The sequence below is a fragment of the Podarcis filfolensis genome, assembly GCF_964270895.1.
Source record: "Podarcis filfolensis genome assembly, chromosome: 14".
Taxonomy (NCBI): Eukaryota; Metazoa; Chordata; class Lepidosauria; order Squamata; family Lacertidae; genus Podarcis; species Podarcis filfolensis.
In genome coordinates this window covers 44,016,427-44,034,497 of record NC_139616.1, presented here as the reverse complement: position 1 = coordinate 44,034,497, position 18,071 = coordinate 44,016,427, and the positions used below count along the sequence as shown (strand labels likewise).

Here is an 18,071-nt window from a genome sequence, read left to right as displayed (position 1 = left end):
CAATGAAGCGGGCAAGCAGGTTGCGCACGCATGCACAAGCACACAGCTGCAGCTGTTGCACCACATACAAATGCGGGGAGCACCAGCAGTTGCAAATCACCTTTGCCACACATTTTTGGCCCAGCCGAGCGACGGCCTGTGCAGTCATCACGGCAGACATATGCAAAGCGAGCGCGATGAGCGATGCAGCAGAGATTTCCTCCCCTGGCTTTGCCCTCTCCCTGCCCCCCAGCTTGGGAAAGAGAGAAGCAGCCCATCTGAATCGATTTGCTTATTTCTGGGGCTTGGCTTCTGAGGAAGTGCCGCTTTTATCTGCCGTGCTTTGCAAAAGTTCCCATAATTAGATACTTGGGTATTACTCAGCTTCCAAAGAAACACACACAGACGTGGTTTTGTAAGAAGTGGCAGGCAAAGGAGGCCTGTTCACCTCTTGCCACCTGCTGGACAAAAGTCTCGTACGCCAGAAGTTCGCTTTTTCTAAGAGAGGGGTGCGGGGAATGAAATTCTACTCCAAGGGAAGGGAACTGTTTTATAAATAGATTTAACATTCCCTCAGTTTCCCAGGAAGAGGAATCATAGAATCATAGAATCATAGAGTTGGAAGAGACCACAAGGGCCATCGAGTCCAACCCCCTGCCAAGCAGGAAACACCATCAGAGCACTCCTGACATATGGTTGTCAAGCCTCTGCTTAAAGACCTCCAAAGAAGGAGACTCCACCACACTCCTTGGCAGCAAATTCCACTGTTGAACAGCTCTTACTGTCAGGAAGTTCTTTCTAATGTTTAGGTGGAATCTTCTTTCTTGTAGTTTGGATCCATTGCTCCGTGTCCGCTTCTCTGGAGCAGCAGAAAACAACCTTTCTCCCTCCTCTATGTGACATCCTTTTATATATTTGAACATGGCTATCATATCACCCCTTAACCTCCTCTTCACCAGGCTAAACATGCCCAGCTCCCTTAGCCGTTCCTCATAAGGCATCGTTTCCAGGCCTTTGACCATTTTGGTTGCCCTTCTCTGGACACGTTCCAGTTTGTCAGTGTCCTTCTTGAACTGTGGTGCCCAGAACTGGACACAGTACTCCAGGTGAGGTCTGACCAGAGCAGAATACAGTGGCACTATTACTTCCCTTGATCTAGATGCTATACTCCTATTGTCTACCAACTCCACCTGGTACGCAGGCTGAGACCCTACCTGCCCGCGGACTGTCTCACCAGAGTGGTGCATGCTCTGGTTATCTCCCGCTTGGACTACTGCAATGCGCTCTACGTGGGGCTACCTTTGAAGGTGACTCGGAAACTACAACTAATCCAGAATGCGGCAGCTAGACTGGTGACTAAACCACTCTGAGCATTGTAGCTCTGGGAGGGGAAACTGGGATCTCCTAACAGCTCTCAGCACCCTTAACAAACTGCAGATCCCAGGAACCACAGGAGCCAAGTCCTGGTTGGCATCTGTCAGTCTTGAGAGACAATGGAGTGCACCTCTGGGGGTAAAGCCAAACCACTGTGTTCGCAGAACCAGACTGACCTCCCTGGGACACAAGCCTGGGCAGTGGTCAGGGATGAGGGGAGTTGTAGTCCAGCCTCTGGGGGGCTGCAGGTTCCTCAGCCCCAGTCGACCCTCGACTGGTCAGAAGCTGGTACATGCTTTGTTGCTGTTTAGTCGTTTAGTCGTGTCCGACTCTTCGTGACCCCATGGACCAGAGCACGCCAGGCACTCCTGTCTTCCAAAGCCCCCTGCAGTTTGGTCAAACTCATGCTGGTAGCTTTGAGAACACTGTCCAACCATCTCGTCCTCCGTCGTCTCCTTCTCCTTGTGCCCTCCATCTTTCCCAATATCAGGGTCTTTTCCAGGGAGTCTTCTCTTCTCATGAGGTGGCCAAAGTATTGGAGCCTCAGCTTCAGGATCTGTCCTTCCAGTGAGCACTCAGCGCTGATTTCCTTCCGAATGGAGAGGTTGGATCTTCTTGCAGTCCATGGGACTCTCAAGAGTCTCCTCCAGCACCATAATTCAAAAGCATCCATTCTTCAGCGATCAGCCTTCTTTATGGTCCAACTGTCCCTTCCATCACCACTGGGAAAACCATAGCTTTAACTATACGGACCTTTGTCAGCAAGGTGATGTCTCTGCTTTTTAAGATGCTGTCTAGGTTTGTCATTGCTTTTCTCCCAAGAAGCAGGCGTCTTTTAATTTCGTGACTGCTGTCACCATCTGCAGTTATCATGGAGCCCAAGAAAGTAAAATCTCTCACTGCCTCCATTTCTTCCCCTTCTATTTGCCAGGAGGTGATGGGCCCAGTGGCCATGATCTTCGTTTTTTTGATGTTGAGCTTCAAACCATATTTTGTGCTCTCCTCTTTCACCCTCATTAAAAGGTTCTTTAATTCCTCCTCACTTTCTGCCATCAAGGTTGTGTCATCTGCATATCTGAGGTTGTTGATATTTCTTCCGGTAATCTTAATTCCGGCTTGGGATTCATCCAGCCCAGCCTTTCGCATGATGAATTCTGCATATAAGTTAAACAAGCAGGGAGTCAATATACAGCCTTGTTGTACTCCTTTCCCAATTTTGTGATCCGCAATAATAGTGGGCACGATGAACATGTGTAATCTGTTGCTTTCACTTCCTCTCATTTCCCCACATTTCCACATCGGTTTGCAATGATTAAAAATAAGAAAGCCCTCATGAAAATTCATCAGCATTTATTTGCTATATATATACATACATACTATGCTTGACCCACACATTTTTGCAAAGCCATTTCCCCATACATCAATATATACATTTTTATGCACACTTTACTCTATCTGCTGCATTTTTTGCACACATGACCCGGGCTGGAGAGCTGTGCTGCAAAATTCAGACGGGCGTGCATTTCAAAGGATGGCTGTGTTTCGGCTCACATACTTGTTTCAGGAGGTGCAAATGACGTCACTTCACCTTTCCGTGTGATTGGAATAAAATATCTCCCCGAGAGGATGCTTCGAACAATCTCCAGTGCGGTCAAACACCCCTAAGCTGTAGAGATTCTCCATAGGTTGGCTCCCGCAGCTGTAGCATCTCCTTGTGCTGGTGAGGGGGCACTCCAGGCTGTGCACTGCGTTGGCCCTGATCCACAAAAACACACACACTGTTTTGAGTGTTTTTTTTTTGTGGCGGGAACAAGCTATTGAACTGTGCTTACGCATCTTGGTGGCCTGGCTGGAGAGATGGGGATGCTCAGGTGTGTATTGAAACCCCTGGCTTTTGAGCGCTTGAATGTGATTTGCCCAAAGATGGAAGGAAGAAAAGGTCCCAACGAAAAAGGTACTATTGGACTATGCAGAAATGACAGAGCTTACCGGAAGAACAAGAAACCAATATGACAAGGTTTTTTAATATAGAGTGGAAATCGTTTATTGAATATTTACAAAAGTATTGCAAACAGATGAAGACATTGGCAGGATTGATGTAAAGACGTGCAGTGATATTAAACAACAGCTGATTGTTGTTGTTTAGTCATTTAGTCGTGTCCGACTCTTCGTGACCCCATGGACCAGAGCACGCCAGGCACTTCTGTCTTCCACTGCCTCCCGCAGTTTAGTCAGACTCATGTTTGTAGCTTCGAAGACACTATCCAACCATCTCGTCCTCTGTCGTCCCCTTCTCCTTGTGCCCTCCATCTTTCCCAACATCAGGGTCTTTTCCAGGGAGTCTTCTCTTCTCATGATGTGGCCAAAGTATTGGAGCCTCAGCTTCACGATCTGTCCTTCCAGTGAGCACTCAGGGCTGATTTCCTTAAGAATGGATAGGTTTGATCTTCTTGCAGTCCATGGGACTCTCAAGAGTCTCCTCCAGCACCATAATTCAAAAGCATCAATTCTTCGACGATCAGCCTTCTTTATGGTCCAGCTCTCACTTCCATACATCACTACTGGGAAAACCATGGCTTTAACTATACGGACCTTTGTTGGCAAGGTGATGTCTCTACTTTTTAAGATGCTGTCTAGGTTGGTCATTGCTTTCCTCCCAAGAAGCAGGCGTCTTTTAATTTCATGGCTGCTGTCACCATCTGCAGTGATCATGGAACCCAAGAAAGTAAAATCTCTCACTGCCTCCATTTCTTCTCCTTCTATTTGCCAGGAGGTGATGGGACCAGTGGCCATGATCTTCGTTTTTTTGATGTTGAGCTTCAGACCATATTTTGCGCTCTCCTCTTTTACCCTCAATAAAAGGTTCTTTAATTCCTCCTCACTTTCTGCCATCAAGGTTGTGTCATCTGCATATCTGAGGTTGTTGATATTTCTTCCAGCAATCTTAATTCCGGCTAGGGATTCATCCAGCCCAGCCTTTCGCATGATGAATTCTGCATATAAGTTAAATAACCAGGGAGACAATATACAGCCTTGTCGTACTCCTTTCCCAATTTTGAACCAATCAGTTGTTCCATATCCAGTTCTAACTGTAGCTTCTTGTCCCACATAGAGATTTCTCAGGAGACAGATGAGGTGATCAGGCACTCCCATTTCTTTAAGAACTTGCCATAGTTTGCTGTGGTCAACACAGTCAAAGGCTTTTGCATAGTCAATGAAGCAGAAGTAGATGTCTTTCTGGAACTCTCTGGCTTTCTCCATAATCCAGCGCATGTTTGCAATTTGGTCTCTGGTTCCTCTGCCTCTTCTAAATCCAGCTTGCACTTCTGGGAGTTCTCGGTCCACATACTGCTTGAGCCTTCCTTGTAGAATTTTAAGCATAACCTTGCTAACAGCTGATTATATGTGTTAAATAAAGAAATGGGTTTAGTTTGGAAATGCAGTAAAAATATTATATATATATATATATAATATTATATATATATATATATATATATATATATAATCTGCAGAAAGAAGGGGAGAGGAGTCGAAATATGATATAGTGGTACCTTGGTTCTCAAACATAATCCATTCCAGAAGTCAGTTCAACTTCCAAAATTTTCCAAAACCAAGATGCGGCTTCTGAAACAATAGCTCACAACCGCATCGGGCATTCAGCTTCCAAAAAAGATCCAAAAAACGGAATACTTACTTCTGGGTTTACGGTGTTTGGGAGCTGGAATATTCAAGTACCAAGACGTTTGAGAACCAAGGTTCCACTGTATGTAATGACTTGATTTTTAAGAGGGTTTTTGTTTTGTTTTTGCATTTCGTTTGTTGTAAAATGAAAATTATAAATAAAATTATTATTATTTATTATAAATAAAAATTATTATATATATGAGAAACCTCTGGCTTCTCATCATGGAATGCATCCCTATTGTGCAAAGGTAAGAGGCAAGTATGGGATGCGGGTGGCACTGTGGGTTAAACCACAGAGCCTAGGGCTTGCCGATCAGAAGGTCGGTGGTTCGAATCCCCGCGACGGGGTGAGCTCCTGTTGCTCGGTCCCTGCCCCTGCCAACCTAGCAGTTCGGAAGTACGTGAAAGTGCAAGTAGATAAATAAGTACTGCTCCGGCGGGAAGGTAAATGGCGTTTCCGTGTGCTGCTCTGGTTCGCCAGAAGCAGCTTAGTCATGCTGGCCACATGACCCGGAAGCTGTACGCCGGCTCCCTCGGGCAATAAAGCAAGATGAGCACTGCAACCCCAGAGTCGTCTGCAGCTGGACCTAATGGTCAGGGGTCCCTTTACCTTTAAGAGGCAAGTTTGTTGCTTTGCCTGTTCTGCCTCTGGCACAGTCCACCCCTGGCATGTGCCCAAGTTAACCATTCCCACCCCCCAACCGAAGGACGGGGCAACGGCGGTGATGAATGGTGGCAGTTAAGGTTGTTGGCGAAATATTCTGTGTCCTCCACCCTTGCTTTTCAGTTGCCATTGAAAACAGAGCAAGGCCTGAAAGATCCCGAGAGCTCAAGGCAAAGTCCTGCAGTTGCAAAAAGGTGACTTTTGTTATTTTTGCACAGTTACCTTTTGCAAAGATGCAAAAATCCATCTGGGGGGGGGGGGAATCAAAACGAAAAACAACCCCGGCTGTGAGATTTGGAAGGGGAATGGGGGTCTGCAAAATTCTGCACTGTTTGAAAAATTGTTCAAAGCGCCTTGTTAAATTAAGCTCTGAGAAAGAGAAAGAGGGAGGATGGCTGAGACTCATGAGTGGTCTTCATGCTAATAAATCCATTTTTAAGTGTTTTAATGTAATTATATTTCAGGCAGGGATGTGAACTCATTAAAGTTGCCTGTAATATACTGTGAGAACAGTGTGTATCCTCCAGAGGTTAAATGAGCATTTAATCTTAATTACAACTTCCAATGAAGGGTAAAATTAGAGAGGGTCCTGCAGCCAGTTTAGCTCTGTGCAACATGGAAAAGCAGGCTAGAATTCTGAGACGTGGAGCACGGGCTGTTTGAATTGGGCTTAGCATTGCCCTCTTAAATTGTTTTCAAACAAATCTGTTACCTTTTTTTTTTCTTCAGCCCACCAGAATGTGTTGTCTGTGAGTCCCTGAATGTTCAAAACTCTGTCCTAGCCTCTGGGCTGTTTCGTTGCTGGGTTTCTTCAGAAATCGTAGAATCGTATTTAGACTTCCCAAAAGGCAACACATAGCCAGCCACTGAAATTCACTCTCCTCCAAACTTTGTGATTTAGTTCTCCGGCAAGATAGCGCATATAAAAATGCACAAACAGTTGTACCTTGGTTCTCGAATAGAATGTGTTCCGGGAGTCGGTTCGACTTCCGGAACTGTTTGAAAACCAAGGCGTGGCTTCCGATTGGCTGCAGGAGTGTCCTGCAGCCAATCGGAAGCCACGCTGGACGTTCGGCTTCCGGAAACCGTTCAGAAATGCTCACTATGAATTCGAAGGCGTTCGGCAACCGAGGTACGACTGTACAGTCATACCTCATATTACGTTTGCTTCATGTTACGTTTTTTCAGGTTGTGTCCCGTGGCGACCCGGAAGTACTGGAAAGGGTTACTTCTGGGTTTCGCTGCTTGCGCATGTGCAGTAGCGCCAAATCACGCTGTGCACCTGCGCAGATACGGCGCTTCAGGTTGCGGGCTTTTCATGTTGCAAACGGGCCTCCGGAACAGATCCCCTTCGCAACCAGAGATACCACTGTATATGGGAAAGTGCAAAATAATTGTGCCTGTTGTTGAAAACAAAATGCATTATGTTCAGGGAAATTGCATGTGAAAATGTGCATGGATCGGGCAAAACTGCATAGAAAAATGTGTGCATTGAGGAGAAATGAGCATGAAACTGCTGGCAAATTTTCATGGGCACCCTTTATTTAAATAAATAATAATAATAATAAATTGTGATTAAAAAATTATAATTGTGTCTCCGCTTTCAATTCACAGAGTCTTTTTCACGGTTTGTTGACATTCGGTATGAATTCGGTTTACATTCAGTCATAGACATTGGGGAGGAAAGAGAGGAGGGATAATGATCTCCCCTCATTTTTAAAACAAATTCTCTTTATTAAAGAATTTTGGGGTGACAAAGGTACATACAAGCATTCCTGCTGTCAGTTCATTGAGTTCTTTCTGCAGATCTTTCATATTCAATGTGAGGCACTAATGTTAGAGACAGAATAAAGTTGGGGGGGAGAACAAAGTGATGGGGGGGAGAGAAGGGGGAGGAACTATAAGAGCTTCATTAAAGTACCAAGGGTATTAAAATCCAAGGCCATTAAAATGAAAAGTTGTGCTTGGGCGCCTCCTCTCTGCAATACCATGAACTGCATTGGAAAAGGGAAAGAAAACAGGACCGTGGTGAATGTAAGAAAAGAAACCTCAAAATATAGCTTTCCAAACTGTGTGCTGCAACACGTTAGTGTGTCGGCGGCAGTTTGTAGGTGCATCGCGCGAACACTCCTCCTGAGGCTGGAAAGGGGTTAGTTTAACCTCCGGTTTGACAGTAAAGCTGGGTTACTGTGTCGCCGCATGTCTAAAAAGTGCATCACCAGCATGAAAAGTTTGGAAAGCTCTGTCTTCAAAGCTCCCTGGTTCCTTTAGGGATGAGTAGAATCTGTGGCTCTCAATATATTGTTGGACTCCAAGTCCCATAATCCCTTCTCATTGTTCATGCTGGCTGGGGCTGAAGGGAGCTGGAGTCCCAAGAACGTCTGCAGGGCCACAGATTCCTCGCCCAGCGACTTAGCTTTACAGTTTCCAAGAGCCTTTCGAGCCTGAATTTTTAGTGCTGTTGCAGGAATTTATGTATAGGTTGGGGGGGGTTGCCCCTCCAGCAGATATCATGCACATGCAGCCCACTACCAAAATGAGCACAAATGTGACTTTTGTGATTTGTCCCCACAAAACACTTCATCACAGTTTCTTCCTATCTATTCAAAGGGCCTTTGATACCAAATGAAAAGAATTCACTGATAGATGTATCTTTGTACTGGCTCACTGGGAAAACTTCAGAAATACATATAGACATGTGAGCTCAGCTCCTCAGCAGCCCCTCTGCCTGAGTGATAATTCCTGGCATCCTGATACCTGAGTGCTAGATAGGTAGCCATTCCAGAAATAACAAACCCAGATGAAGACAAAAGGGTGTGATTAACTTGGCTGGGAAACAGGGAAATGTAAATATCTCTTTTGTTACACTTGATGGGTGTTTGGTGGAAGGCAAGGAGAACCATGGGGCAGGGTCCAGGATGCTCAGATTATTGCCACCAGACCTCCCCTTTCATGATGTAACCATGATGTATTAGTGATGTAGTTTGGGGGGGTGTAACATGGGGATTAAAGGTAAAGGTAAAGGTACCCCTGCCCGTATGGGCCAGTCGTGTCCGACTCTAGAGTTGTGCGCCCATCTCACTTAAGAGGCCGGGGGCCAGCGCTGTCCGGAAACACTTCTGGGTCACGTGGCCAGCGTGACGAAGCTGCTCTGGCGAGCCAGCACCAGCGCAGCACACGGAAACACCGTTTACCTTCCCGCTATAAAGCGGTACCTATTTATCTAATTGCATTTAAGAGTGTTTTCGAACTGCTAGGTGGGCGGGAGCTGGGACAGAACGACGGGAGCTCACCCCGCCGCGGGGATTCGAACCGCCGACCATACGATCGGCAAGTCCTAGGCGCTGAGGTTTTACCCACAGCGCCACCCGCGTCCTAATCCCATGGGGATTAGCAGCTAATAAAAGTTTGGGTTCTCTTTTGTTTGAGGCTTCCATCTTGTTCCACCTTGTGGCAGGTGGGAGTCCTGTCGCGACAGTCTTCAATAAAGACCAAGCCTACTGGCTGCTGTTTTGCTCTGGTACTCCTGGCTGGTGTCCTTGTTTTTTTGTCCAAGGGAACCCTCAGATTTCTCCGTTAACAGTGCACACAAGATGTGCCGAGGCAGCATGGTCCAGCTGAGCTAGAAACCATTAGATGGATTCAGAGGGTAGCCTGCTGATCTTTGCATGAAGGGCGTTATACAAATTTCATAGAATCTTAGAAGAGGCGGAAGGTACCCAAGGCTCATCTAGTCCAACCCTCTGCAATGCAGGAAAATTTGATAAATTTAATAAATAAAAAATAAAATAGAGCATGTCAAGGTATGGCTGGGAATATCCCCTTCCTCAAACTCTGGAGATCCTTTGCCAGTCAGTGTTGACGATACTGGCCAGCTGGACCAATGTGTTGTAGGGCAGCTTACGACGTTATTAAGGCTGCGTGCAAAGCATAACTTCGCAGCACAGTCTTTCTCTCAAAGAATTATGGGTACTGTAGTTTGTTAAGGGGACACGGGTGGTGCTGTGGGTTAAATCACAGAGCCTTACAATAAGTGGTAATTAGCAACAAAAGTCAATAAGAATATGTAAAAAACGAACTGATAAATGGACGAAAATATTGAGTTATAATACGCTATGATATAGAGTTAAGATAAATGAAAAAGGGTAAGAATTTGCTGAACTGATTATGTAAATGGGAATACAAAAGGGGGAGGTGTGAGGAGGTCAAGGAAACAAGCAAATGAACTTAAAGATATCAAAAGAGGGATTTGTTTCTTTTTTTAATCTTTTCCTATTTATCTGTTTTTTGTATTTTGTATTTTTTTTTTCCTGATGGTTGTTTTATGAATTTTTGTATTCTTTTTTGTTTTCTTTTTTTCTTTTTTTTTCTTACTTCTCTCTGTGGTTTTTTCATTCTGTAAATCTTTGTTTTTTGTAAAATTCCAATAAATATCTTTAAAAAAAAAAAAATCACAGAGCCTTAGACTTGCCGATCAGAAGGTCGGCAGTTCGAATCCTCATGACGGGGCGAGCTCCCGTTGCTTGGTCCCTGCTCCTGCCAACATAGCAGTTCAAAAGCACATCAAAGTGCAAGTAGATAAATAGGTACCTCTCTGACAGGAAGGTAAACAGTGTTTCCGTGAGCTGCTCTGGTTCTCCAGAAGTGGCTTAGTCATGCTGGCCACATGACCCGGCAGCTGTACGCTGGCTCCCTCGGCCAATAAAGTGAGATGAGCACCGCAACCCCAGAGTCGGTCACGACTGGACCTAGGTCCCTTTACCTTTACCTAGTTTGTTAAGATTTTCTGGGAATGGTAACTCTGTCTGGGGGGGGGGGGCGACTTTCCTTTTCTCCCTCTGCTGCGGTCTGGGGGGGGTGAATGGCTTCTCCCAGAACTTCAGTATCTTTTAGTAATATCCACTCTTTCATCCAACTCCAGCTTGCTGCTTCAAAATATCTTTTTAAGTCTGGGTCTGCAAATCCCCCAATTTCTTTTGGCCCCATCATTATTTCTGATTTTATTCGACCGGGTGTCAGGTGAGGGGAAAGAGGCCCTATGGAGGCTTTAAACAGCAGCATGAGTCTTATGTTCCCGTAACTTGTGCCAGCGGCGTAGCATGGGGGGGTGGACACGGGGGGCGGGTTGCCCCAGACACAAAATTTGTGAGGGGCACAAAATTTCAGCGCTTGGTGCTGCCATAATCCAGCTGCACGCTTCCATCACCGGGCTCCTCTGAATATTGCAGCGGTGAGTTCCGCAGGCTTTGGTTGGAAGGTAAAAGAAGACCACAGGCAAGAAATTGAAGCAAACCAGCGGCCAGGAGGCCTGATCTTTACTGTTGCAACAAGGCTCCAAACTACAACATAGCAGAAGCAGAGAGAAGCCCCAAACAAAGGAAAAATCCTCTTTTGATCAGTTCCCCAAAGTTCCCCACAACACCCTTAGTAAAACATCATACATTTGTCTTAACTATGTCATAAATTGGGAGGGGTCTTCTGGCAGAAACCTGAGCACCAGGCTTCTCCTGTCCCTCACAAGACCTCCACCTTCCAATCTTTAGGTGAAACAAAAGTATTTGCATGTTCCTGTTTTCCCAGCCAAGTTAAGCACACCCTATTGTCTTGACAGAGACCGCAATCCACTGAGGTTGGGTTTGCGACTGTTCTTGGAATGACTACCTGTCTGGCACTCAGGTGCCAGGATGCCAGTGATGATCAGTGGGGCTGCTGAGTACCGTGGCCTCACACTTTGGGGATTACAGCTGCCCCTACTCATGTCCCAAGCTCCTTCCCTACTAGCCATATTCCTTCTGAGTAGAACAATGTTGGAATGGTGTAAATCCGTCGCTGGAGTGATTTTATATGAATTTCTGAAGTTTTCCCATTGAGCCAGTACATGGATACACTTATCAGTTAATTGCTACATTTGGTAATCGAGGGTGGCGCTGTGGTCTAAACCACTGAGCCTCTTGGACTTGCTGATCAGAAGGTCGGCGGTTCGAATCCCCACGATGGAATGAGTTCCTGTTGCTCTGTCCCAGCTCCTGCCAACCTAGCAGGACGAAAGCATGCCAGTGCAAGTAGATAAATAGGTACAGCTCCGGCGGGAATGTAAATGGCGTTTTCGTGCGCTCTGGTTTCCGTCACAGTGTTCCGTGGCACCAGAAGTGGTTTAGTCCTGCTGTCCACATGACCCGGAAAGCTGTCTGTGGACAAACGCCGGCTCCCTCGGTCTGAAAGCAAGATGAGCGCTGCACCCCATAGTCGCCTTTGACTGGACTTAACTGTCCAGGGTTCCTTTACCTTTACTTTAATTGCTACATTTGGTATTTGAGGCTCTTTGTCTTTGCCTCATAATGTGGCTTGTGGGGAGGGGGTAGGTCTCTCACTCCCCTTCCAATTTTCTGGTAACAATATGGCTTCTCCATGCTAACCAGGAAGTGATCTCTGCAGCCAACAGAACAAATCTTTTTATCTCTGCAGCTGTGATCTCCTGGGTGACGCAGATAGGCAGTTGAATGCGCATGCGTACAGTGGTACCTCGGGTTAAGAACTTAATTCGTTCCGGAGGTCCATTCTTAACCTGAAACTCTTCTTAACCTGAAGCACCACTTTAGCTAATGGGGCCTCCCGCTGCCACCGCCGTGCGATTTCTGTTCCCATCCTGAAGCAAAGTTCTTAACCCGAGGTACTATTTCTGGGTTAGCGGAGTCTGTAACCTGAAGCGTATGTAACCCAAGGTACCACTGTAATAATAATAATAATAATAATAATAATAATAATAATAATAATAATAAAATTTATACCCCGCCCATCTGGCTGGACTTCCCCAGCCACTCCAACAAAATATTAAAATACAGTAATGCATCAGACATTAAAAGCTGTAACCTGAGGTACCACTGTACTCCGCTGCCCTCCTTCCCAACCACCATTAGTGGCCTTCCCCTCCATAACTCTGTCCATTCCTTTTTTGAAACCATCCAAGCTGGTGGTTCATGTTCTATGGCGGATTTCTCCAGGTAAGCCTGAGTTCTCTCATTATGAGAGAAGGGTTCGTTCTCTCTCTCTCTCTCTCTCTCTCTCTCTGGCGCATCTCTTCTTACCACCCACAATTTTAACATTATAATTTAAGACAACAAAGGCTGTCACTAGGTGTGTCCGGCGCCTGCTTCCTGAATTAGATGCCCACATGAGCACAAATTACTAGCTTTGCAGCATGAGCCATCTGCCTCTAATGAATGGGGCAAAGCTGTCATTGGCCACCGCATAGCCTTGTTATCAGTCATTTGCCTTCTCCCTCGTGCAAATCAGCCGGTCGGACGAGATGCTCCCAGGATAGATACTCCTGGCAGGAATTCTGAGATTGCCAGGAAGCTCCTGCCAATCTGTATGACGCAGAATTGTTCACGGGACTCCCACCCAGGACCATGCAACTTAACACCAATCAAAAGGTGATGAATTGCTTTCCTTTGAATCAATCAAATCTAAGCAAACACTTGCATTAGCAGACAGTCAAATGTATTTATTTTGCCCCACGTTGGGCAAAAGATCCCTGGTTGGACCGGACCTTCGTGGTCCTTTCCAACTCTACAATTCTATGATTCTGTGAAGTCTTTGATTCTATCACCACCACCATTTTATTATTTATACCTCGCCCATCTGGCTGGCTTGCCCCAGCCACTCTGGCCAGCTTCCAACACATATAAAAACATAATAAAACATCAAAAATTGTCCCGATACAGGGCTGCCTTCAGCTGTCTTCTAAAAGTTGCGTAGGAGCCCAGGGCAGCAGATGCACTAGCAATAAAACATCTAAAAATAATTTTAATGCAGGTGCAGACTGGGAATGGTCTGCTCTTAAGAGACTGATTGAAAGAGGAAAGTCTTTAGGAACCACTGAGAAATACAAAAGAAATTCTGTTTGTCTAATATTCCAGGAGAAGGTATTCCACAGGCTTGAGGTGCCGCAACACTAAAGGCCCAATTCCCGTATTGTGGGGAACAGACTTCTTGATAAGATGGTATCTATAAGAGATCCTCACCTGCAGAGCACAGGGATATATAGAAGACAGAGATTATATTTCAGCTGTATATATATAGATATAGATATATTGTTAGGGTTGCCAAAATCTGCACTTCCGACGTGGGTTGCTATTCGTCCGGATTTCCCAGACATTTCAGTGATTTCTGCCCAGACACTGTTTCCAGTGGTTGAATCCCAGCAATGTCTGGGAAATTCCAGATGTATGGTAACCCTATTATAAGGAGTTTAAGGGGCCAGTCTGGGTTATTATTGTTATTATTTATTATTATTATATATATATATATATATATATATATATATATATATATTATTTATACCCCGCCCACGCCCATCTGGCTGGGTTTCCCCAGCCACTCTGGGCGGCTTCCAACAGAATATTAAAATACAATAATCTATTAAACATTAAAAGCTTCCCTAAACAGGGCCGCCTTCAGATGTCTTCTAAAAGTCTGGTACAGTGGTACCTCGGGTTAAGTACTTAATTTGTTCCGGAGGTCCGTTCTTAACCTGAAACTGTTCTTAACCTGAGGTACCACTTTAGCTAATGGGGCCTCCCACTGCCGCCGCACCACGATTTTTGTTCTCACCCTGAAGCAAAGTTCTTAACCCAAGGTACTATTTCTGGGTTAGCGGAGTCTGTAACCTGAAGCGTCTGTAACCTGAGGTACCACTGTATTTTACTTTTAAAAGACAACTGAAGGCAGCCCTGTTTAGGAAAGTTTTTAATGTCTGATGCTGTATTGTTTTTAATATTTGGTTGGAAGCCGCCCAGAGTGGCTGGGGAAACCCAGCCAGATGGGTGGGGTGTAAATAAATTATTATTATTATTATTATTATAATGGGGCCTCCAGCTGCCGTCATGCCGCCGGAGCACGATTTCTGTTCTCATCCTGAAGTAAAGTTCTTAACCCAAGGTACTATTTCTACATCGGAGTCTGTAACCTGAAGCGTCTGTAACCTGCGGTACCACTGTAATTGTTTTCCTCTTTGACATCCGGTGGGAGGGTGTTCCACAGGGCGGGTGCCACCACCGAGAAGGCCCTCTGCCTGGCCCTCTTTAGTCTTTAGGTCCCTTCCATCCTGTATCTGTGAGGGTGGAATGTTTAGGACGGAGCCTGAGGAACCAGTCAAGCTAGTTCCTTTGTTAAGATAATGGTTTTGGCTGGCTAGTTGAGTGCCCTGATTTAACATATCCAAAGAAGCTGCTCTGTTGCCGTGGAGACAAATGGGAGGAGCTTTCCCCACCTTACCTGGCACCCTAGAGTGCAGAAGGAAAGGCCAAGGGATAGCTGGGTTCCGGAGAGTTGTGTGTGAGAGTTGGGCTGAAGCTGGAAGCTTGAGAGACAGAGACTGACGGCTGCCCCACCAACTCATAACTAGATGTACCTGAAAGATAATCTCCCCTTTATTCCTACTTGCCTTTTCTCTGAACGAAAGAGTTCCAAATGCTGCGACTTTCCCAGAGTCCCTCTGTCCCTGCCTTCAGCAAGCAACCCATTTCTCTGAGACTCTTTCCCATTCATTGATAAGTGATTGGTTCACCGCTTTGTTGCAATGGCTGGATAAAGTACATGAAGTTCTCTACTGGCAAAAGGTTATATTCCCCTTGCCTGCTTTTGCTCAGGAATCTGTTTACAAAAATAACTGAAGACAGTTGAAATGCGAGCATTGCCCCTATTATTTTAACAATTCTGAAGTGCCGTGTAAGTGCTAAATGGTGGAATCTACAAACATATAAGAAACACTGTGAAAATGCTTTTTTAAAAAACGTTTTGAAAAATAAAATGCATTTCGCATAGCTCACTGTCGCCATCTTGTGTTACATATGCATATTGCACTTCACAACACATTTGGAACGTTTTATCTGCAGCTGTATAGCTGAGTCCAGTGTTTTTGCTGTGGCTTCTGTGAGTTCGTTGCTGTGCTGGTCCCGGGGGGAAGGTTACCGTTGGCGTGGTCAAAGTCCGGTCCTGGGTCACAAGTCTGGAAACAGTTCACAAAGAGTGAGGCGGGGTCCGAAGCAGGAAGCCGGGCGGGGACGGGAACTCTGGAAGGACAGGTCTGGGTCCGGGCAGAAGCAGGTATTCAACGACGTTACTCCCGCAACCTGGGACTTGGCTGACTGGCCTTTATCTTCTCTGAGGCCAGGGGTGGTCCCCGCCCCCAGGTGACCCGCCTCTTCTGGCCTTAAGGTGAGCACTCCTCCTGGGAGAAACCAGTTCCCTCCGCCTCTCTGCCCTGAGCCTCTGCAGCTCAGGAGAGGCTGGAGGGTTACTGGACCCAGGGGGAGGCTCACCTTCCCCTGACAGGGCTGGGAGAGGCGCACCTGTGGGCAATGGGTCCTCAATCACCTCCGGAGCCAGAGTGGATTCACCTGGTGCCTGCTCCTGAGGATCCGGCACAGGTGCAGGCGCTTCAGATGCAAGGCCCTGCCCCAGCTCAGCCGGCCCTGGAGGCGGGGACTCCTGTGCAGGCTGGGATTCCTCCTCTTCAGCCTCTGAATCGGATTCCCAGGCCATCACAGTTGCTGTTTTTAAGTGCATTTATAATGAAAGCCCCATTATAGAAGAGCGGCTTACAAATCTGCTCAATAAATAAACAGGAAAGAGCAGGTAATGGTGTCCAAAACCTTTCATTCACAAAGAAGTGTGCAAATGAAAATCAGTTAAAACATCTGTGGTTTCTACTGCTGCAAATGTTTCTGTAGCTTCAGGCTGGAAGAGAAGCATATGGGATTTGCCTGTCATGATTTATTTACTAAATATATATTGAAATTATTTTTATCCCACTCTTCAGCCAAAACAGTATCCGAGGACAGATTACAAATCATTACAGGCAAGCAGGGTGGATAAACATCCATTTTTTTTTATTTACTTAAATCAGATTTTAAAAATTATTATTTAAACTGGATTTTTAAAAAATAAAATGCTTTTGGAGGAAAAAATCTTTCTAAATATAGTTTTCTATTTAAGATACATTATAGTCCAAAGGCTATTCATCTGGAAATAAGGGTTTGTGGGGCCAGCACAGTCTTTACCATATGCACCGCCGGGGTGCAAAGATCTGCCCAGTGCCCCCAAATTTAGTTTCTAGCTTGATCAAAATTATTTGCATTTCATAGCAGGTAGATAGTTAAGAGCTTAGCCGGCTTCAGCAGTGGGTGCCGGGCGCCCCCCAGAATTCGGCGCCCGGTGCCCAACACCCCTTGCACCCCCAGGGAAAGACGGCCCTGGATATGGCACAGTGAAAGAAAAACACTCGTGGAGGGTGAAGGCAAAACTGGTAAGGAGTGTGGCCTGAGAAAAGGTTGTGTGTGGCTGGGGAGGTTCGCAAGGGCTGGATAATAGAGGCTTGGCTCCTGCGCCTGAGAATAAGGCCTGGAATAAATGATGCCACACTCCCTTATTATATAACAACTAGCCAGAGGCTCTTAGGCCTTAGGCAGTGCACAAACCATACATTTAAAGTGCACGACTTTTCCCCAAATAATCCTGGGGACTGTAGTTTAAGGGTGCTGGGAACTGTAGCTCTTTGTGGGGCAAGCTACAATTCCCAGGATTCTCTGGGGGAAAGTCAAGTGCCTTAAGGAAGATTTAAATCTGTATGTGCCGCCTTATATACAAGAGCAATTGGGGTTTTTGATAATAAATGGCTTCTGTAATGTTCTGAAACAATATATAAGTTTATGCATATTAATTGGAGGGGGGGACAGATAAGGCTACATCTGCAATAATGTGCAAAGGACCAGCCCAAGACATCTTGCATCTCACTGTGGTGTAGTGGTTAAGAGCAGTGGACTCGTAATCTGGGGAACCGGGTTCAATTCCCCGCTCCTCCACAATGCATCTGCTGGGTGACCTTGGGTGAGTCACACTTCTCTGAAGTCTCTCAGCCCCACTCACCTCACAGAGTGTTTGTTGTGGGGGAGGAAGGGAAAAGGAGATTTTTAGCTGCTTTGAGACTTCTTAGGGTAGTGATAAAGCGGGATAGCAAATCCAAACTCCTCTTCTCTTCTTCACCCAAGACTGATCAAGTTACTTACTTTACCCGAGGCAGAAATTCCCATACGTGGCCTCCCTTTCAGTAAAAATGCTGTAGTGATAAATCGAATGACTAACAATTTGCTTTTATTTTGTGACATCTAAAAGCAGCTGCCTGAGTAAGCCCATCTGCCTAATGACAGGGCAGACCCTGAATAGAGGCCTACCCTGCACGGTTGTTGTAAGGCTTCTTGAATCCATGTGGAGATTTTCTTTTTATGTAAAATACTGTTGTGAGTTGCTGTGTGTGTGTGTGTGTGTATAGCGTACATGATGCCCGAGTCCCTTCCAATTCCTGCGGCCC

At 45.8% G+C, this 18,071-nt stretch overlaps 1 protein-coding gene across 1 annotated transcript in view; it reads right to left on the bottom strand.

The window, feature by feature from the left end:
* The window catches only part of LOC310749103 (myosin-11), a 1,537,435-nt gene that overhangs the window by 1,403,084 nt on the left and 116,280 nt on the right, over positions 1-18,071 (bottom strand). The gene's annotated exons all lie outside the window — the stretch shown is intronic.